The sequence below is a fragment of the Doryrhamphus excisus genome, unplaced genomic scaffold (genome assembly GCF_030265055.1).
Source record: "Doryrhamphus excisus isolate RoL2022-K1 unplaced genomic scaffold, RoL_Dexc_1.0 HiC_scaffold_24, whole genome shotgun sequence".
Classification (NCBI taxonomy): Eukaryota; Metazoa; Chordata; class Actinopteri; order Syngnathiformes; family Syngnathidae; genus Doryrhamphus; species Doryrhamphus excisus.
Window position 1 is genome coordinate 50,001 of NW_026652242.1, and position 22,225 is coordinate 72,225.

General features: G+C 49.0%; 4 non-coding genes and 2 pseudogenes across 4 annotated transcripts; 3 read left to right on the forward strand and 3 right to left on the reverse strand.

The window, feature by feature from the left end:
- Positions 1 to 2,832: 2,832 nt before the first annotated feature.
- LOC131111134 (U2 spliceosomal RNA) lies at positions 2,833 to 3,014 on the forward strand. Its single transcript, XR_009121128.1, has one exon. It is a non-coding gene; the product is annotated as a U2 spliceosomal RNA (small nuclear RNA).
- Positions 3,015 to 4,103: 1,089 nt separating this feature from the next.
- LOC131111097 (U1 spliceosomal RNA) lies at positions 4,104 to 4,267 on the reverse strand. Its single transcript, XR_009121095.1, has one exon. It is a non-coding gene; the product is annotated as a U1 spliceosomal RNA (small nuclear RNA).
- A 6,312-nt stretch (positions 4,268 to 10,579) lies between these two features.
- Positions 10,580 to 10,759, forward strand: LOC131111140 (U2 spliceosomal RNA; annotated as a pseudogene).
- A 1,087-nt stretch (positions 10,760 to 11,846) lies between these two features.
- LOC131111098 (U1 spliceosomal RNA) lies at positions 11,847 to 12,010 on the reverse strand. The gene has a single exon (XR_009121096.1). It is a non-coding gene; the product is annotated as a U1 spliceosomal RNA (small nuclear RNA).
- A 3,746-nt stretch (positions 12,011 to 15,756) lies between these two features.
- Positions 15,757 to 15,936, forward strand: LOC131111137 (U2 spliceosomal RNA; annotated as a pseudogene).
- A 1,089-nt stretch (positions 15,937 to 17,025) lies between these two features.
- LOC131111099 (U1 spliceosomal RNA) lies at positions 17,026 to 17,189 on the reverse strand. Its single transcript, XR_009121097.1, has one exon. It is a non-coding gene; the product is annotated as a U1 spliceosomal RNA (small nuclear RNA).
- Positions 17,190 to 22,225: the final 5,036 nt, after the last annotated feature.

The window sequence follows — 22,225 nt, forward strand, 5'->3', positions numbered from 1 at the left end:
CGCCCATCGGCATTGCTTCTCGGCCTTTTGGCTAAGACTGCGGTCACCTCCTTTGGGTGGAGAATTGTATGCTTCAGGTGCATAGAATTCTGCCAACATTCGGGAGGAAATTTCCTACGCTTTTCAGTGTATTTTAACTTTTCTTATTCCCGCAGCAGTGCAAGGTAAGTTTTATTTTTTGTATTTATTGCTTTTTAAGTATTTATTTGTTTTAAAACCCTCATTGGATAGGAAAATTTCAGTTGGTGGTGCCTCCACCATGTCGGCCAGCTATGCCGGTATGCGGAGGCACCACAGTGTGCGTTTCACATATAAGGAAATGGAGGGTGAGTCACTGGGACTGTCCAGATTGGATTTTTCCAGAAAAAACATCCAAAAAATCCTTCAATTTAAACCTGATGACCTCAACTGCATTTTGGCACTGCCTTACAACAAAGGCTATGATGTAAGTTTCCAGTCTGCTGCAACTTTGAGAGAATTTTGGACGCGTTATGAAGATGTGAAATCCCAGTTGCCTGTGTTCAACGTTGAAAAACTGACTGACAATGCGGCTAAAACCGTTATTGTTAGAATGTTTAATGAGACAGTGACCGCAGATGACATTTGCTTTTGGCTGGGAAGATATTGCACGGTTAAAGGCCAGGCTATGAAGGTGAGGGATGAAGATGGCATCTGGAACTGCGCCTGGAGGGTCCCCATCCAGCAATGGCAGGACCCTCAGGGCTTCCAGGGTCTGAAACATCTCCCATCAATGATAGTTCTGGGAGAAAACCGAGGCTACATACACTACCAGGGTCAGCCCAAGCTCTGCCGCAAGTGTGGAGAGCACGGGCACCTGGCAGAGGCATGTCAGCAGACTGTGTGTCGGAAATGTAGAGAAATTGGACATACTTTTGAACAATGTACCAATGGCAGAAAGTGCAACCTCTGTGGAGACTCAAACCATCTCTTCAGAGACTGCCCGAAATCCTTTGCCAACAAGCTAAAGGCTGGAAAAGAAAAGAGAAATGGAGAGGAAAATGCTGGGGCCAATATGGCTGTTGAGACCCAAAATAATTCAAATCTCCCGCCAAAACCTGTGATTGGAGGAGAAACAGGTGAGGCGGGACAGAGGGAGGGGCTTACAGAGGCCCCAGAATCCATGACTCAGAGTGGTCTGCTGGCAAGCGAAGGGTGCACTCACCTGGAAGTCAGCCTACCATCACCTGAATCTGAAGAAGAACCCATCCCACCAAGCGGCCAACAAGCAAAAAGACTAGCTTCAGAGCTGTCGGATTCCTCTGTTTTATCAGAGAAGCGGGGAAGGCCTGAGGCTCTCTCTGACAGTTCTTCAATGGAGGAGCCTCGAGTCTTCCCCTCGGGCTCCCCGAATGAATTGTCCTTTTTAAATATTGTTTTGCAGTCAACCCCTCGTGAGAAGCGAACTTTTAATGGCAGACTCCAGGAACGACCGACACCCAGACGCCGGCCGGGAAGGGAGGCTCTTCCCCTCCAACCCTCACCCACTGGAGTGAAGGAGGAGCCTCACTCACAAGAAATATCTTAACCACAGTGTAAATTTTAAAGCAGTTATTTAAATCTTACGCCATTTTATATTTTTTCAATTCAAGAATCATATCTGAAACTGTTTTAGGCGCAAGATACACATCATTGCACATGGAAAATGCTGTGGGCCCATCCAGTACTACCAAGACCAAAGCCTTGGTACGTTACTGGATGGGCTCCTACTTAAGAAAACTAAAACTGATTCCAACAGATCTAACGATACCTGTGGCTTTTAACTTACCACCGGCATATATATTTATAAGGACTTTTTTAAAACATTTTAATTTGGAAAGACAAACAGTTGACATTTTAAAAAATCATCGCTCTGTCATTTCTGTTGTGCAGGAGCGGGACCCAGTGAGTCCAGTGCGCGGGCTTGCATTCGGCGAGCCCACATCGGTTTGGCGCAACGTGAACCATCCTGCTCTCCCAGACAGACTTCGGGACCTGTCATGGATGGTGGCCCACGAGATCCTCCCAGTCAGGTCTGTTATGCACTCCCGAGGAATGTCAGCGAACCCAACTTGCCCCCGACCGGGTTGTGGCGCACCGGAGTCGGTGAGGCACCTCCTCTGGGAGTGCAGTGCTGCCGTAGACCTGTGGGCGACAGCCGGCGACCTAAATTTCCCGGACTTGCCAGCAAGGGAGGTCCTAAATGAAAAGCTTGTGCTGTACGGGGTGAGCCACCAGAAGTCAACCTACAAAGACTTCGGAAAGCAGTGGCTCACCCTCGCCGCCATCAAAGACGCCATCTGGACCTCCCGCAACTTGCTGGTAAGGAGGCACAGACAGATCCCCCCCGTGGCTGTGATCCGAATGGCTGCAGCAACCCTGGCAGCTGCAAGCGGCAGGCCAAGGACACAGCCACAAAGAAGAATCGTCTGTGCCCACCCGGAGGTGGCACCCGGAGCTTCACGGAAAAGGTCTCGGCAGCGGCAGCCTGACTCTCCGAGAGAAGAAGGAGGAGACAGAGAAGACGGATAAGGATCTGAGGGTACCCTGACAGTGTCCTGGAGATTAGCTGTCTGGGAGAGTGGGATGTAGAGACCATTGATAAGGACTCATTGCGCTCCTGTAAAACAGAAGATATTGAAGCTTCTTTTTTATGATATTTTAAAATGTTTTGTACAAATTTTACACATTTTATTGCCCACAGCACTAGTTTTTAACAAAAACAAAAAGTTAATTGAACACTTTTATATTAAATGTGGTGTGTATTTTACATTTTTTTTAAAGGGCAGTTTTCAAAAATAATGAAATGTGGTGAAATTTTGTATTAGTGACAATAAACAGTTTCAAAAAAAAAAAAAAAAAAATCTGTTCTTATCAGTTTAATATCTGATATGTCCCCCAACAGGGGACTAAATATTAAATTGCTTTTTGGAACAGGGAGCTGCGATTGGGGCTTGCGCCATCCGCTCCACGCATCGACCTGGTATTGCAGCGCTTCCAGGAACGGTGCACTTCTCCTTCTTGTGTAAACAGCAACAGCAGACTCTGGCAGGGTGCATCTGGTGGATGATGCTGAAAGAAATGCACTGAACGTGCTCACGTTTGGTGCCCCCTGAGCAGTAATTCTGCAGAGGAAATGGCTCGTGGTAGCGGGGCACTGTGTCTGCGCACTCCGTGGACCCCGTTTCCCTCGCAGCAGCCGGTCTCCAGAGGGTGTCAGCCACTTTTTGTCAGCCTTGCCTCCTGCAGTCTCCCACCGGCTCCTGATGCTCAGGTTTCGTGCGCGCTTCCCGGGGCCCTGTGAGTGTCGCATTGATCAACTGCTGGATGGAATCTGACACGATGATCTTGTCTGGTGGAGGCCTTCCAAGTTTCCTCCACAAACCAGTGGCATAAGGGGCTTTTCCGTCTTCCGTTTGGCTTCTCAGGGTCGGGTTTGGTGGCCCTTTGTGTGTTGGCTATGACAAAAAAAGGAAAAAAAAAAAAAAACCACGTGGGATAGCCACAGGCGGTCAGAGCCTGTAAATTGTGCGTCTGCCACCCTCGGTGAGTGAGTGACCCGGTATTTTCTGCTCTCTTGTTTGCACTTCTGGCAGCTTCTGGCTCGGGTTCCAGTGGGCGAAGGGACTCAAAGTGCAGGAGCTGGCCTGTGCGGGTAGGTTTACCATGAACCACAATGTTGTGGCTTCCATCTTGGGTGTCGCTGCTTGCCTTCCTTGGACATAAAGATCCGAAGCAGTTGCCTCTGCGGCTGGGAAGGCCGCTGAGAGCGACAACAGCAATTTGAGCCGCTTCCGCTTGAGTTGGACGGTTGTTTCTGACGGCCACCTGGTCCACTGTGGCCAGTGGTTCCGGTGTGCTGGTAAAGTGGAGGCGCTTGGCCGACGCCCCTTTCTCTGCCTGGTTGCCGTTTTTCATTGAGGTTTCCTGACTGAGAGCAGATCGGCCTCTCGGCTGGTTGGTTGGTTGTCTCCCGCGGACGGGCAGACCTTTCCAGCAAGCGTTGGTAGTGCTGGCCTGGTCGTTTCTTGCTCGAGTCCGGCTGCACTCGCAAGCCAAGGAGCTCGGGACGGCGCTGCACCTGCCTCTTGTTTTAAACACGGGGTCAGGGGAGAGCGCGAACGCAGTCCCCCACTATCACAAATTATGCAGTCGAGATTCCCACATTTGGGGAATTCGCAGAGGTCAGCTCAGCCCGTGTGCAATGGCTGAGCCTCGCCCTGGGTGAACCACCTTCTTGATCATGGTATCTCCCCTGCCAGGTAAGTATGAATTGGACCGGTCTCGCCCGGAGGAGTCTCTCGCACATGCCACATGCTAAGTGGTGGTCTCATCAGGTCGCCCGCAACAAGCCCAGCCACTGGACCTGTGTCCAAATTCAGAGAACGTACTCTGGTTGTCTCAAGGAGTCGGTCTGTGTGGCTCTCGTGTGACTTCATTCTGAGCAAAGGCAGCGGCAGCAAGTGGCTTAGTGCAGTTGCTGCAGACGTTCAATGGGGAGACTGGAGTACTGACTCCACGTGCCTAGTCACACCATGTAACATGAGAGGCCAATATGTTTAACCCTGACACGTGTAGACATGCGAGGTCGTCATGAGTCAGTGGGTTGTCAGGCTCAAACTCCTGTGACACTTGTAAAAAAACACTCAAATGCAGGAATACAGAAGAGACAGACAACAATATTCAAAGTTACTCGCAGCGAGGACAGTGAAGCCACATACCCAGTGGCATGCCGCTCCACTGTGAATATGCAGTTCACGCCCCTCTCGTTTTATTCTCTTTCAGGGGTCCCCTACGGCATGGTCGTGCAACACTGGGGGGAGGCAGTTGTGCAAGCTGTGTCTGTTTGTCTATGTGTGTGTGTGTGTGTGTGTGTGAGAGTAATTACTTTCATTGTTTTACGAGTTCTTTTCTTGACACATTCTTGCAGGATTAACGTGAACATCTGCAGGGTCGCTGTTGGCGCTTCCAGGCACCTCCAGGACCTGGGGCTCGCTGGGGGTCTCTGATCAGGGTCACGGGCACATTTCTTCTTCAGCACATTCAAACACTTTCTATTGTCTAAGCGAATGGATATAAGGGTGATAACTGACGCTATGTTTGTTCCGTCTACATTTTATTCGAACATGCGTGCAACCGGTCCTTTAGCTTGTCATGCCGGAAGTGCCCTCCTCCCCTACGAGCGCCCATCGGCATCGCTTCTCGGCCTTCTGGCTAAGACTGCGGTCACCTCCTTTGGGTGGAGAATTGTATGCTTCAGGTGCATAGAATTCTGCCAACATTCGGGAGGAAATTTCCTACGCTTTTCAGTGTATTTTAACTTTTCTTATTCCCGCAGCAGTGCAAGGTAAGTTTTATTTTTTGTATTTATTGCTTTTTTAAGTATTTATTTGTTTTAAATCTCTCACTGAGCAGGAAAATTTCAGTTGGTGGTGCCTCCACCATGTCGGCCAGCTATGCCGGTATGCGGAGGCACCACAGTGTGCGTTTCACATATAAGGAAATGGAGGGTGAGTCACTGGGACTGTCCAGATTGGATTTTTCCAGAAAAATCATCCAAAAAATCCTTCAATTTAAACCTGATGACCTCAACTGCATTTTGGCACTGCCTTACAACAAAGGCTATGATGTAAGTTTCCAGTCTGCTGCAACTTTGAGAGAATTTTGGACGCGTTATGAAGATGTGAAATCCCAGTTGCCTGTGTTCAACGTTGAAAAACTGACTGACAATGCGGCTAAAACAGTTATTGTTAGAATGTTTAATGAGACAGTGACCGCAGATGACATTTGCTTTTGGCTGGGAAGATATTGCACGGTTAAAGGCCAGGCTATGAAGGTGAGGGATGAAGACGGCATCTGGAACTGCGCCTGGAGGGTCCCCATCCAGCAATGGCAGGACCCTCAGGGCTTCCAGGGTCTGAAACATCTCCCATCAATGATAGTTCTGGGAGAAAACCGAGGCTACATACACTACCAGGGTCAGCCCAAGCTCTGCCGCAAGTGTGGAGAGCACGGGCACCTGGCAGAGGCATGTCAGCAGACTGTGTGTCGGAAATGTAGAGAAATTGGACATACTTTTGAACAATGTACCAATGGCAGAAAGTGCAACCTCTGTGGAGACTCAAACCATCTCTTCAGAGACTGCCCGAAATCCTTTGCCAACAAGCTAAAGGCTGGAAAAGAAAAGAGAAATGGAGAGGAAAATGCTGGGGCCAATATGGCTGTTGAGACCCAAAATAATTCAAATCTCCCGCCAAAACCTGTGATTGGAGGAGAAACAGGTGAGGCGGGACAGAGGGAGGGGCTTACAGAGGCCCCAGAATCCATGACTCAGAGTGGTCTGCTGGCAAGCGAAGGGTGCACTCACCTGGAAGTCAGCCTACCATCACCTGAATCTGAAGAAGAACCCATCCCACCAAGCGGCCAACAAGCAAAAAGACTAGCTTCAGAGCTGTCGGATTCCTCTGTTTTATCAGAGAAGCGGGGAAGGCCTGAGGCTCTCTCTGACAGTTCTTCACTGGAGGAGCCTCGAGTCTTCCCCTCGGGCTCCCCGAATGAATTGTCCTTTTTAAATATTGTTTTGCAGTCAACCCCTCGTGAGAAGCGAACTTTTAATGGCAGACTCCAGGAACGACCGACACCCAGACGTCGGCCTGGAAGGGAGGCTCTTCCCCTCCAACCCTCACCCACTGGAGTGAAGGAGGAGCCTCACTCACAAGAAATCTCATAGTCACAGTATAAATTTTAGAGCAATTATTTAACTTTTAGGCCCTTTTAAGTTTGTTTTTTAATTTTAAAATCATACTTATGACTCTCACCTTCTCTACCATCAATGTGAGAAGTGTGAAGTCGAAAGTTAGAGCTCAAAGTGTTTTATCCTTCCTTCAAACTTTTAAGTCAGATGTGTTTTTATTACAAGAATGTGGTTTGCCCTTTTTAACAAACTACAAGCAGTGGGAAGAAATGTGGCCACAAACATCCTTATGGAGTGGGTCAAATGAAAATAAAAATGATGGCGTGGCCATTTTAATAAAAAACCCACATGTCACGGTAAAGGGGAGCACTGTGGTGAGGGAAGGGCGAGCACTATTAACACATTTGACTTTTATGGGACAGGATTTTAACCTCTTAAATATTTATGGTTCTAACGACAAAAATGAAAGGTATGATTTTTTAGAAAACTTGCAGTCCCACATGCTAGGCCGGGTACCTTTTATAGTGGGTGGGGATTTTAATTGTATTTTAAGTAGGAAAGACAGAAAGGGGGTGGGGGAAGATTTTAAAGTAGATAAAACATCAGTTTTATTACAGGACATGAGTAGGGATTTTAACTTACATGACTGTTATAAAGCCATGCATCCCAGAGAGGAGGGCTTCACCTGGTTCAGTGGTGACAGCACCAGAGCCTCTCGCATAGATTATATATTCACACGGGACTGGGCCCCTACTGATGCTAGATTGACCCCTGTTTTCTTCTCTGACCACCTGGTTCTCACCTGCACTCTTTCGCTCCCGTCTGGTGCAGCGATGGGAAGAGGTCTGTGGAAACTGAACTGCTCCCTGCTGGAAGATCAAGATTTGGTCAACCAGTACAGGGAGCGGTTCAGGGACTGGCAGACCCTTCAAGACTTGCATGAGTCACGAGCACAGTGGTGGGAAATGGTGAAGGCAAGGACCCGGACCTTTTTTAAAAAAGCAGGGCGAAAAAAATGTAATAAAGAAAAGAGATGCATGCTGGGACTGCAAAAACGTTTACAACGTTATTTTTACTTAACACAAAAAGGGCTGAATTTTAATGAAGAAATCAAACAGGTAAAAAATGAAATGGCTGCCTTAGCGGAAATTAAAAGTAAAGGGGTGCTTCTAAGGAGTAAGGAAAAAGAAATTGAAGAAGGAGAAAAATGTACCCGGTACTTCTTTAAAAAGATTATGAGCAAAGCAGGAGGTATTTTTAAATTAAAAAACAAAGACGGGTACATGGTGGAGACAAAAAATGAGATAAATGAAACGGTAGAATTCTTCTACCAAGAACTATATGAAATCAAAAATACAAACCCAGAGGTCATCTCAAGAGCACTAGATTTTATGGAAAAAACAGTGGATGAAAACATAGTTTTAACACAGGATTTTAGTCACGAAGAGTTAAATAAATGTATCAGGGCTTTTAAGAAAGGGAAGTCCCCCGGGGAGGATGGACTTCCCTTGGAATTTTATTTAACTTTTTGGGACATTTTAGCACCAGACTTACTCACTGTTTTTAATGAATTTGACCAAAGTAGCCGACTACCTGACAGTTTTAGAGTAGGGATAGTGACACTCCTTTACAAAACTAAAGACAAGACCGACTTGAAAAACTGGAGACCGATCACCCTTTTAAACTGTGACTGTAAACTTTTTAGCAAACTTTTAGCCACACGTATGACCATGGTTTTAGACGACTTGATCAACCCGGATCAAACCTGTGCCATCCCTGGGAGGAAGATCACAGACAGCCTCATGCTGATCCGTGACACCATCTGTCTTGCGAGAGACAGAAATATTCGGCTAGTAGTACTAAATTTAGACTTTGAGAAAGCCTTTGATCGGGTCTCGCACCAGTACCTTTTTAGGGTACTGCAAAAAGTGGGTTTTCCAAAAAGGTTCGTAGCGTGGGTGGGACTGCTGTACCAGGATATTACCAGCAAATTTGTGGTTAACGGGAATCTGACAAAAGCAGTTAAAATCAACTGTGGCGTCCGTCAGGGATGTCCGTTATCTGCCCTCCTGTATATTTTATGTATAGAACCCCTGGCACAGATTTTGAGAAGGGACAAATGGATCAACGGGGTGACTATTCCAGGGGGACTGACGACAAAATGCATTTTATACATGGACGATTTTAACATTTTATGCACAAATATTACATCAGTTAACAGAACACTGGACCTGACTGACTGGTTTGGAGGGGCCTCTGGGTCCAAACTCAATAGGGATAAGACCCAAGCCCAATTTTACGGACCCTGGACGGCAACAGAGAAAATAGGACTTCCCCTGACTGTGACACAGACTGACCAAAAAATACCGGGAATTAAATTTGGCAAGGAAGGGGGAGGGGAAACCAACTGGGGAGACGTGGTAGGGAAAGTGAGACAAAGACTGGGCTTTTGGGGACTAAGACAACTGACTTTAGAGGGAAAGGTTTTAATCATAAAAGCTGTGATTTTACCTTTGCTTTTACTGATCAGCTCTGTTTTTATCCCCAAAAGACATGTGCTTTTAGAACTAGATCGAGCCATTTTTTATTTCCTTTGGGGCTCCAAGTGGGAGAGAGTGAGAAGAGATACTCTCAAAAAGGCAAAAGAAAAAGGTGGAAAAGCAATACCAGATCTGAAACTGTTTTTAGGCGCAAGATATATAGCAATGCACCTGGAAAATGCAGTGGGCTCATCCAGTACTCCCAAGACCAAAGCCTTGGTACGATACTGGATGGGCTCCTACTTAAGAAAACTAAAAATGATTCCAACAGATCTAACGATACCTGTGGCTTTTAACTTACCACCGGCATATATATTTATAAGGACTTTTTTAAAACATTTTAATTTAGAAAGACAAACATTAGACATTTTAAAAAATCATCGCTCTGTCATTTCTGTTGTGCAGGAGCGGGACCCAGTGAGCCCAGTGCGCGGGCTTGCTTTCGGCGAGCCCACATCGGTTTGGCGCAATGTGAACCATCCTGCTCTCCCAAACAGACTTCGGGACCTGTCATGGATGGTGGCCCACGAGATCCTCCCAGTCAGGTCTGTTATGCACTCCCGAGGAATGTCAGCGAACCCAACTTGCCCCCGACCGGGTTGTGGCGCACCAGAGTCGGTGAGGCACCTCCTCTGGGAGTGCAGTGCTGCCGTAGACCTGTGGGCGACAGCCGGCGACCTAAATTTCCCGGACTTGCCAGCAAGGGAGGTCCTAAATGAACAGCTTGTGCTGTACGGGGTGAGCCACCAGAAGTCAACCGACAAAGACTTCGGAAAGCAGTGGCTCGCCCTCGCCGCCATCAAAGACGCCATCTGGACCTCCCGCAACTTGCTGGTAAGGAGGCACAGACAGATCCCCCCCGTGGCTGTGATCCGAATGGCTGCAGCAACCCTCACAGCTGCAAGCGGCGGGCCAAGGACACAGCCACAAAGAAGAATCGTCTGTGCCCACCCGGAGGTGGCACCCGGAGCTTCACTGAAAAGGTCTCGGCAGCGGCAGCCTGACTCTCCGAGAGAAGAAGGAGGAGAAAGAGAAGAAGGATAAGGATCTGAGGGTACCCTGACAGTGTCCTGGAGATTAGCTGTCTGGGAGAGTGGGATGTAGAGACTATTGATAAGGACTCACTGCGCTCCTGTACAACAGAAGACATTGAAGCTTCTTTTTTATGATTTTTTAAAAATGTTTTGTACAAATTTTACACATTTTACTGCCCACAGCACTAGTTTTTAACAAAAACAAAAAGTTAATTGAACACTTTTATATTAAATGTGGTGTGTATTTTACCTTTTTTTAAAGGGCAGTTTTCAAAAAATAATGAAATGTGGTGAAATTTTGTATTAGTGTCAATAAACAGTTTCAAAAAAAAAAAAAAAAATCTGTTCTTATCAGTTTAATATCTCATACGTCCCCCAACAGGGGACTAAATATTAAATTGCTTTTTGGAACAGGGAGCTGCGATTGGGGCTTGCGCCATCCACTCCACGCATCGACCTGGTATTGCAGCGCTTCCAGGAACGGTGCACTTCTCCTTCTTGTGTAAACAGCAACAGCAGACTCTGGCAGGGTGCATCTTTGGATGATGCTGAAAGAAATGCACTGAACGTGCTCACGTTTGGTCCCCCTGAGCAGTAATTCTGCAGAGGAAATGGCTCGTGGTAGCGGGGCACTGTGTCTGCGCACTCCGTGGACCCCGTTTCCCTCGCAGCAGCCGGTCTCCAGAGGGTGTCAGCCACTTTTTGTCAGCCTTGCCTCCTGCAGTCTCCCACCGGCTCCTGATGCTCAGGTTTCGTGCGCGCTTCCCGGGGCCCTGTGAGTGTCGCATTGATCAACTGCTGGATGGAATCTGACACGATGATCTTGTCTGGTGGAGGCCTTCCAAGTTTCCTCCACAAACCAGTGGCATAAGGGGCTTTTCCGTCTTCCGTTTGGCTTCTCAGGGTCGGGTTTGGTGGCCCTTTGTGTGTTGGCTATGACAAAAAAAGGAAAAAAAAAAAAAAACCACGTGGGATAGCCACAGGCGGTCAGAGCCTGTAAATTGTGCGTCTGCCACCCTCGGTGAGTGAGTGACCCGGTATTTTCTGCTCTCTTGTTTGCGCTTCTGACAGCTTCTGGCTCGGGTTCCAGTGGGCGAAGGGACTCAAAGTGCAGGAGCTGGCCTGTGCGGGTAGGTTTACCATGAACCACAATGTTGTGGCTTCCATCTTGGGTGTCGCTGCTTGCCTTCCTTGGACATAAAGATCCGAAGCAGTTGCCTCTGCGGCTGGGAAGGCCGCTGAGAGCGACAACAGCAATTTGAGCCGCTTCCGCTTGAGTTGGACGGTTGTTTCTGACGGCCACCTGGTCCACTGTGGCCAGTGGTTCCGGTGTGCTGGTAAAGTGGAGGCGCTTGGCCGACGCCCCTTTCTCTGCCTGGTTGCCGTTTTTCATTGAGGTTTCCTGACTGAGAGCAGATCGGCCTCTCGGCTGGTTGGTTGGTTGTCTCCCGCGGACGGGCAGACCTTTCCAGCAAGCGTTGGTAGTGCTGGCCTGGTCGTTTCTTGCTCGAGTCCGGCTGCACTCGCAAGCCAAGGAGCTCGGGACGGCGCTGCACCTGCCTCTTGTTTTAAACACGGGGTCAGGGGAGAGCGCGAACGCAGTCCCCCACTATCACAAATTATGCAGTCGAGATTCCCACATTTGGGGAATTCGCAGAGGTCAGCTCAGCCCGTGTGCAATGGCTGAGCCTCGCCCTGGGTGAACCACCTTCTTGATCATGGTATCTCCCCTGCCAGGTAAGTATGAATTGGACCGGTCTCGCCCGGAGGAGTCTCTCGCACATGCCACATGCTAAGTGGTGGTCTCATCAGGTCGCCCGCAACAAGCCCAGCCACTGGACCTGTGTCCAAATTCAGAGAACGTACTCTGGTTGTCTCAAGGAGTCGGTCTGTGTGGCTCTCGTGTGACTTCATTCTGAGCAAAGGCAGCGGCAGCAAGTGGCTTAGTGCAGTTGCTGCAGACGTTCAATGGGGAGACTGGAGTACTGACTCCACGTGCCTAGTCACACCATGTAACATGAGAGGCCAATATGTTTAACCCTGACACGTGTAGACATGCGAGGTCGTCATGAGTCAGTGGGTTGTCAGGCTCAAACTCCTGTGACACTTGTAAAAAAACACTCAAATGCAGGAATACAGAAGAGACAGACAACAATATTCAAAGTTACTCGCAGCGAGGACAGTGAAGCCACATACCCAGTGGCATGCCGCTCCACTGTGAATATGCAGTTCACGCCCCTCTCGTTTTATTCTCTTTCAGGGGTCCCCTACGGCATGGTCGTGCAACACTGGGGGGAGGCAGTTGTGCAAGCTGTGTCTGTTTGTCTATGTGTGTGTGTGTGTGTGTGTGTGAGAGTAATTACTTTCATTGTTTTACGAGTTCTTTTCTTGACACATTCTTGCAGGATTAACGTGAACATCTGCAGGGTCGCTGTTGGCGCTTCCAGGCACCTCCAGGACCTGGGGCTCGCTGGGGGTCTCTGATCAGGGTCACGGGCACATTTCTTCTTCAGCACATTCAAACACTTTCTATTGTCTAAGCGAATGGATATAAGGGTGATAACTGACGCTATGTTTGTTCCGTCTACATTTTATTCGAACATGCGTGCAACCGGTCCTTTAGCTTGTCATGCCGGAAGTGCCCTCCTCCCCTACGAGCGCCCATCGGCATCGCTTCTCGGCCTTCTGGCTAAGACTGCGGTCACCTCCTTTGGGTGGAGAATTGTATGCTTCAGGTGCATAGAATTCTGCCAACATTCGGGAGGAAATTTCCTACGCTTTTCAGTGTATTTTAACTTTTCTTATTCCCGCAGCAGTGCAAGGTAAGTTTTATTTTTTGTATTTATTGCTTTTTTAAGTATTTATTTGTTTTAAATCTCTCACTGAGCAGGAAAATTTCAGTTGGTGGTGCCTCCACCATGTCGGCCAGCTATGCCGGTATGCGGAGGCACCACAGTGTGCGTTTCACATATAAGGAAATGGAGGGTGAGTCACTGGGACTGTCCAGATTGGATTTTTCCAGAAAAATCATCCAAAAAATCCTTCAATTTAAACCTGATGACCTCAACTGCATTTTGGCACTGCCTTACAACAAAGGCTATGATGTAAGTTTCCAGTCTGCTGCAACTTTGAGAGAATTTTGGACGCGTTATGAAGATGTGAAATCCCAGTTGCCTGTGTTCAACGTTGAAAAACTGACTGACAATGCGGCTAAAACCGTTATTGTTAGAATGTTTAATGAGACAGTGACCGCAGATGACATTTGCTTTTGGCTGGGAAGATATTGCACGGTTAAAGGCCAGGCTATGAAGGTGAGGGATGAAGATGGCATCTGGAACTGCGCCTGGAGGGTCCCCATCCAGCAATGGCAGGACCCTCAGGGCTTCCAGGGTCTGAAACATCTCCCATCAATGATAGTTCTGGGAGAAAACCGAGGCTACATACACTACCAGGGTCAGCCCAAGCTCTGCCGCAAGTGTGGAGAGCACGGGCACCTGGCAGAGGCATGTCAGCAGACTGTGTGTCGGAAATGTAGAGAAATTGGACATACTTTTGAACAATGTACCAATGGCAGAAAGTGCAACCTCTGTGGAGACTCAAACCATCTCTTCAGAGACTGCCCGAAATCCTTTGCCAACAAGCTAAAGGCTGGAAAAGAAAAGAGAAATGGAGAGGAAAATGCTGGGGCCAATATGGCTGTTGAGACCCAAAATAATTCAAATCTCCCGCCAAAACCTGTGATTGGAGGAGAAACAGGTGAGGCGGGACAGAGGGAGGGGCTTACAGAGGCCCCAGAATCCATGACTCAGAGTGGTCTGCTGGCAAGCGAAGGGTGCACTCACCTGGAAGTCAGCCTACCATCACCTGAATCTGAAGAAGAACCCATCCCACCAAGCGGCCAACAAGCAAAAAGACTAGCTTCAGAGCTGTCGGATTCCTCCGTTTTATCAGAGAAGCGGGGAAGGCCTGAGGCTCTCTCTGACAGTTCTTCACTGGAGGAGCCTCGAGTCTTCCCCTCGGGCTCCCCGAATGAATTGTCCTTTTTAAATATTGTTTTGCAGTCAACCCCTCGTGAGAAGCGAACTTTTAATGGCAGACTCCAGGAACGACCGACACCCAGACGTCGGCCGGGAAGGGAGGCTCTTCCCCTCCAACCCTCACCCACTGGAGTGAAGGAGGAGCCTCACTCACAAGAAATATCTTAACCACAGTGTAAATTTTAAAGCAGTTATTTAAATCTTACGCCATTTTATATTTTTTCAATTCAAGAATCATATCTGAAACTGTTTTAGGCGCAAGATACACATCATTGCACATGGAAAATGCTGTGGGCCCATCCAGTACTACCAAGACCAAAGCCTTGGTACGTTACTGGATGGGCTCCTATTTAAGAAAACTAAAACTGATTCCAACAGATCTAACGATACCTGTGGCTTTTAACTTACCACCGGCATATATATTTATAAGGACCTTTTTAAAACATTTTAATTTGGAAAGACAAACAGTTGACATTTTAAAAAATCATCGCTCTGTCATTTCTGTTGTGCAGGAGCGGGACCCAGTGAGTCCAGTGCGCGGGCTTGCATTCGGCGAGCCCACATCGGTTTGGCGCAACGTGAACCATCCTGCTCTCCCAGACAGACTTCGGGACCTGTCATGGATGGTGGCCCACGAGATCCTCCCAGTCAGGTCTGTTATGCACTCCCGAGGAATGTCAGCGAACCCAACTTGCCCCCGACCGGGTTGTGGCGCACCGGAGTCGGTGAGGCACCTCCTCTGGGAGTGCAGTGCTGCTGTAGACCTGTGGGCGACAGCCGGCGACCTAAATTTCCCGGACTTGCCAGCAAGGGAGGTCCTAAATGAAAAGCTTGTGCTGTACGGGGTGAGCCACCAGAAGTCAACCGACAAAGACTTCGGAAAGCAGTGGCTCGCCCTCGCCGCCATCAAAGACGCCATCTGGACCTCCCGCAACTTGCTGGTAAGGAGGCACAGACAGATCCCCCCCGTGGCTGTGATCCGAATGGCTGCAGCAACCCTGGCAGCTGCAAGCGGCAGGCCAAGGACACAGCCACAAAGAAGAATCGTCTGTGCCCACCCGGAGGTGGCACCCGGAGCTTCACGGAAAAGGTCTCGGCAGCGGCAGCCTGACTCTCCGAGAGAAGAAGGAGGAGACAGAGAAGAAGGATAAAGGTCTGAGGGTACCCTGACAGTGTCCTGGAGATTAGCTGTCTGGGAGAGTGGGATGTAGAGACCATTGATAAGGACTCACTGCGCTCCTGTACAACAGAAGACATTGAAGCTTCTTTTTTATGATATTTTAAAATGTTTTGTAGAAATTTTACACATTTTACTGCCCACAGCACTAGTTTTTAACAAAAACAAAAAGTTAATTGAACACTTTTATATTAAATGTGGTGTGTATTTTACATTTTTTTTAAAGGGCAGTTTTCAAAAATAATGAAATGTGGTGAAATTTTGTATTAGTGACAATAAACAGTTTCAAAAAAAAAAAAAAAAATCTGTTCTTATCAGTTTAATATCTGATACGTCCCCCAACAGGGGACTAAATATTAAATTGCTTTTTGGAACAGGGAGCTGCGATTGGGGCTTGCGCCATCCGCTCCACGCATCGACCTGGTATTGCAGCGCTTCCAGGAACGGTGCACTTCTCCTTCTTGTGTAAACAGCAACAGCAGACTCTGGCAGGGTGCATCTGGTGGATGATGCTGAAAGAAATGCACTGAACGTGCTCACGTTTGGTGCCCCCTGAGCAGTAATTCTGCAGAGGAAATGGCTCGTGGTAGCGGGGCACTGTGTCTGCGCACTCCGTGGACCCCGTTTCCCTCGCAGCAGCCGGTCTCCAGAGGGTGTCAGCCACTTTTTGTCAGCCTTGCCTCCTGCAGTCTCCCACCGGCTCCTGATGCTCAGGTTTCGTGCGCGCTTCCCGGGGCCCTGTGAGTGTCGCATTGATCAACTGCTGGATGGAATCTGACACGATGATCTTGTCTGGTGGAGGCCTTCCAAGTTTCCTCCACAAACCAGTGGCATAAGGGGCTTTTCCGTCTTCCGTTTGGCTTCTCAGGGTCGGGTTTGGTGGCCCTTTGTGTGTTGGCTATGACAAAAAAAGGAAAAAAAAAAAAAAACCACGTGGGATAGCCACAGGCGGTCAGAGCCTGTAAATTGTGCGTCTGCCACCCTCGGTGAGTGAGTGACCCGGTATTTTCTGCTCTCTTGTTTGCGCTTCTGGCAGCTTCTGGCTCGGGTTCCAGTGGGCGAAGGGACTCAAAGTGCAGGAGCTGGCCTGTGCGGGTAGGTTTACCATGAACCACAATGTTGTGGCTTCCATCTTGGGTGTCGCTGCTTGCCTTCCTTGGACATAAAGATCCGAAGCAGTTGCCTCTGCGGTTGGGAAGGCCGCTGAGAGCGACAACAGCAATTTGAGCTGCTTCCGCTTGAGTTGGACGGTTGTTTCTGACGGCCACCTGGTCCACTGTGGCCAGTGGTTCCGGTGTGCTGGTAAAGTGGAGGCGCTTGGCCGACGCCCCTTTCTCTGCCTGGTTGCCGTTTTTCATTGAGGTTTCCTGACTGAGAGCAGATCGGCCTCTCGGCTGGTTGGTTGGTTGTCTCCCGCGGACGGGCAGACCTTTCCAGCAAGCGTTGGTAGTGCTGGCCTGGTCGTTTCTTGCTCGAGTCCGGCTGCACTCGCAAGCCAAGGAGCTCGGCACGGCGCTGCACCTGCCTCTTGTTTTAAACACGGGATCAGGGGAGAGCGCGAACGCAGTCCCCCACTATCACAAATTATGCAGTCGAGATTCCCACATTTGGGGAATTCGCAGAGGTCAGCTCAGCCCGTGTGCAATGGCTGAGCCTCGCCCTGGGTGAACCACCTTCTTGATCATGGTATCTCCCCTGCCAGGTAAGTATGAATTGGACCGGTCTCGCCCGGAGGAGTCTCTCGCACATGCCACATGCTAAGTGGTGGTCTCATCAGGTCGCCCGCAACAAGCCCAGCCACTGGACCTGTGTCCAAATTCAGAGAACGTACTCTGGTTGTCTCAAGGAGTCGGTCTGTGTGGCTCTCGTGTGACTTCATTCTGAGCAAAGGCAGCGGCAGCAAGTGGCTTAGTGCAGTTGCTGCAGACGTTCAATGGGGAGACTGGAGTACTGACTCCACGTGCCTAGTCACACCATGTAACATGAGAGGCCAATATGTTTAACCCTGACACGTGTAGACATGCGAGGTCGTCATGAGTCAGTGGGTTGTCAGGCTCAAACTCCTGTGACACTTGTAAAAAAACACTCAAATGCAGGAATACAGAAGAGACAGACAACAATATTCAAAGTTACTCGCAGCGAGGACAGTGAAGCCACATACCCAGTGGCATGCCGCTCCACTGTGAATATGCAGTTCACGCCCCTCTCGTTTTATTCTCTTTCAGGGGTCCCCTACGGCATGGTCGTGCAACACTGGGGGGAGGCAGTTGTGCAAGCTGTGTCTGTTTGTCTATGTGTGTGTGTGTGTGTGTGTGTGAGAGTAATTACTTTCATTGTTTTACGAGTTCTTTTCTTGACACATTCTTGCAGGATTAACGTGAACATCTGCAGGGTCGCTGTTGGCGCTTCCAGGCACCTCCAGGACCTGGGGCTCGCTGGGGGTCTCTGATCAGGGTCACGGGCACATTTCTTCTTCAGCACATTCAAACACTTTCTATTGTCTAAGCGAATGGATATAAGGGTGATAACTGACGCTATGTTTGTTCCGTCTACATTTTATTCGAACATGCAACAAGAAACTTTGCAGCCTCAGAGTCCACCGGGTAAGCCGTGGCTGTCGTTTGGGCCGTTGAAAAGTGGAGACACTTTCTTGAGGGGACCACCTTCGACGTATTCACAGATCACAGCGCCCTCTCATGGGCATTCAACTGCCCCAAGACGTCGTCACGGCTTACCCGGTGGACTCTGAGGCTGCAAAGTTTCTCCTTTAGGGTCCATTACAAGAAAGGATGCTGCAATGTGGTGCCCGATGCCCTGTCCCGTGCACCCCAGTTATCAGAAGGGGAAGTATGTCTAGCCGTCCCGAAAAATTACTGGTCGGACCTCCCAGGTACACTCCAAGACATTGCGGAAGCCCAGAAGATGGATCCAACTTGCCTGGAGTGTGGACCCTCGGTTGACCAGCCTAAGCCGGGACGCATCCACTATCAACTTCAACAAGGGGTGTGGTACCGAGGAATACCATCAAAGCACGGTGGCTTCAAGTACCAACTCGTAGTGCCTGGTGCCCTGGTACCGCTGTTCCTGGCCTACTTCCATAACAGCCCCTTCGGTGGTCATCTGGGGAGGACAAAGACCCTCCTAAAAGTTCTGGAAGTGGCTTGGTGGCCAACGGTCCGAGGAGATGTTTGGAGCCACGTCAGGGCATGCAGTACATGCCAACAGTACAAAAGCCCTAACAGCAAGCCTGCCGGACATCTTCAGTCCCCTGAGGTCAAGGCCCCTGGGGAGATGATCGGAGTGGACTTCATGGGGCCATTCCCGCTCAGCAGGGCCCGGAACTCGGTACTGATGGTGGTGGTGGACTACTTCTCGAAGTGGGTGGAGCTTTTTGCACTGAGGGATGCTAAAACCCCCAAGGTATGCCAAATATTGAAGAACGACATCTTCACCCGATGGGGAGTTCCTAAATACATGGTGTCCGACCGTGGGCCCCAGTTCACTAGTCAGTTGATGTCCCGGTTGTGTGAAGCTTGGGGAGTGTCCCATAAGCTGACCACAGCCTACCACCCCCAAACAAACATGACCGAACGAGTCAATCGGACTTTAAAAACAATGATTGCCTCCTTCGTGGGGAACCATCATCAAGACTGGGATGGATGGTTGCCTGAGTTTCGGCTTGCTCTCAACACAGCAGTCCACGAGACAACAGGCACCACTCCCGCCATGTTGGCCCTTGGTAGAAACTTGATGGGACCGCTGGAACGACTAGTACACAAAGCTCCATCACCACACACATCCGCATACCACACAATACATACACACACACAGTTGCACAATGAAGTGGAGAGACATGTTGGTGCGGCCAAAGCTCGACAAGCCAGATATTATAATGCACGTCGCAGAGATGTACACTTTGCTGTCGGGGATCTGGTCTGGGTTAGGGCACACCCACTATCCAAAGCTTCAGCAAAATTCTCTGCCAAACTTGCTCCCAGATGGGTAGGTCCTGCTCGGGTAGAGAAAAAATTGGGTCCTGTAAACTATTGTGTTCGGTGGATGACAGATAAGTTAAAGGTGGACACTATAAATGTGGTAGACATGAAGCCCTATTACGGCCCCGGTAAGCCGCTGGCTGGGGGGGGGGGGATGTAATGGCCACAAAGTCCATCAGCTGAGGTAGTGGGGTCCATAAGTGCGTTGCTACAAGATTCTCAGCTGTAAGGAAAACTACTGTCATGATCGGTGTACGGGGGAACAGGTACAGGACCATATATACAGGCATCATCACCATTATCATGCATCCTCCTCATCTGCGAGAGCGACTGCAGTGAGCAGACTCGCCGGTAGGTGGCGAATATTTAAGGAGGCTCTTCCAGCGCGCCAAGGGGGTTGGAGGAAGAGAAAAAATTGTGACGTCACACACGCAAGGGGATGCTGAGAGCCGGCGTTTTACCCACGAGGACCAACTTTGTCAAGCGACACCTGACGGGATTTCTTTTTCCCTCCTGGCTTGAGCGATTGGACCGTGGGCGAGGTTCCGGACCCAGGGATCGGACGGACAAGCGGATGCGTGGTCGTGAGTGGAACCGTGGCTTTCGCCACTGTTTTGTGAATAAGCGCTGACTCTTCGGGGAACTTTTGGACACTTGCGGGGTGGGGGGGGGGGGGGGGTAAGCTTTCGGGATTAATTTGGGTGTTTCATGATTGTCTTTGTTGGCGGGTGGGATGTTTAGTTAGGTAGTTGGTTAGTTAGTTAGTTAGGTTGGTTGGGAGGGGATGACATGCGGGGTTGTTTTTGTGTAAATAAACTGCCGTGGTGTGGCTACCCAACATTTTCGACAGTCCTTCCTTTTCCTTACAGCTGATATCCGCTCCCCCCGTGACCTTCCTTTTTTGCGTTGTAGCCTCGTACCTCTATAGGAGGGCGCGATCGTTACAGAGTAACTGCCACTATGCACGCTTCTGCAATGACGCATCTCCTCAGGGAGCAATCTCATCCTCCCAAGACAATGCTGGCGTTGAAAGAGAGGTTCAGAATTTTCTGAGGGAGACACCCCCACCCCTGGATTGAAATCCGACAGATTGGTGGAAGGTGAATGACAGAAAGTTCCCCATGCTGGCCAAGTTAGCCAGACCGTATTTCTGCATCCCCACGACTTCGGCCCCGTCAGAGCGGGTCTTTTCAGCTGCTGGACTGACAGTCACTCGGCTGCATTCACCCCCGGCATGTTAACATGCTCATTTTTCTCAACAAAAACCACAAGGTTAAGTAAGCTATAGCCCAGGACAGTTACCACCGTAGCCTTGATATAAACCTATAAGCCTATGTGTTGTTGTTATGTGGGATCTCCCCCTCTCATCCGTGCCTTTTGGCAAAAAGGAACAAAAGGTAGACATAGATAGACTAGATAGACTCCCTTTATTGTCATTGCACAAAAACACAGTAGTGAAATTGCCAACGAAATGTCGTTGCCAAGGTCAGCTACAAGTCTACTTTGTTCTTTGATTAAATACTATTAGTTAATAATATGATTTATTTTGTTTAAAAGAGGCAAAATGTAGGCTATTTTGTTTGAGAATAGACTGAGAATTGAGAATCGGCTCTTATTTTGTTAGGTCTCAATAGATCTCATAGAGGCCTATTCCTATAGTTTAACAGTTGCACATTTAAATTGTAAATCGCACCAAACGTGGATTAAAGTTCTCCTTAAATTGTTTATGATTATTTTTTGTGTCGACATCATCGATGATGTTGACGCGTTGTCCCAGCCCTAAAACACATGCATGTGACTCATTGTGTTGGTTTATCAAACCTATGTGTCACAAATAATTTTTGCCTGTGTTCCCCATCAGCCCCATCGTCCTTGGTCGTCCCTGTTCCAGAAGGTACTTTCAAAAAGGCATCTCCATGTGTAATGGATGCCACGTTATGATTGCCTTTTCTGTGTCCCATCAGCTGGAGACGACTGCACCACCGGCACCTTCTCTTCAGACGTCCCCACCGACGCGAGTGTTCCTGCCGAAAGTGGTTGTGAAGGGTGAGGTCACCGTGCAGCATCCTTCCAACCCTTTTGACTGGACACTCATTGGCAGCGCAGAGGGGGTAAAAAAAAATGTTGAAAAATGGACAAGAATATGTACATGTAGCCATAATGTGACTTATCGCAACAGAGGAGTCGGCGTGTCAAGTCCAAGGTGCCCCGTGACCCCAGCAAAGGGATGTGCAAGCAGCAGGTTTGTCACAGTTGATGGAGACGAGCATGGATGTTAGGATGGCGATAGTTTCAAGTCTTAGTATATGTATTTTGGTACTTTTTGACAGGAGGACCTGTTGCAGTGCAACATCCCTGTGAACCCTGTGTGGTTCAGCCCGCCCATGCTGGTTGCAATGGACAAGCTGGCTCCATCGCATCTTCCAAGCCCTGAGACCTCCACAGTTATCCCCAAGGGCAAGAAGGTACTTTCGCCGCTTCATAGAAAGTATATTATTCACAAATACATCTAAAAAAAGTTATGCATGTGAAATATTTCCTTTTTTTTCTGTGCCACGTCAGGCGGTGACTGCAGAGTGCCAACGGCGTCGTCCAGCCTCCAAGAGGAGAGTGGGAGAGCTGCAGGTTTGTAGTCCATGTACAGTCATCCCTTGTTCGTCTTGGTTCAATGGTTCCACACAGGACTGTGATAAGCAACTTTCTGCAAAGATTGTTTAGGAAAATATAATTGGGCAAGAAGTATGCATATCC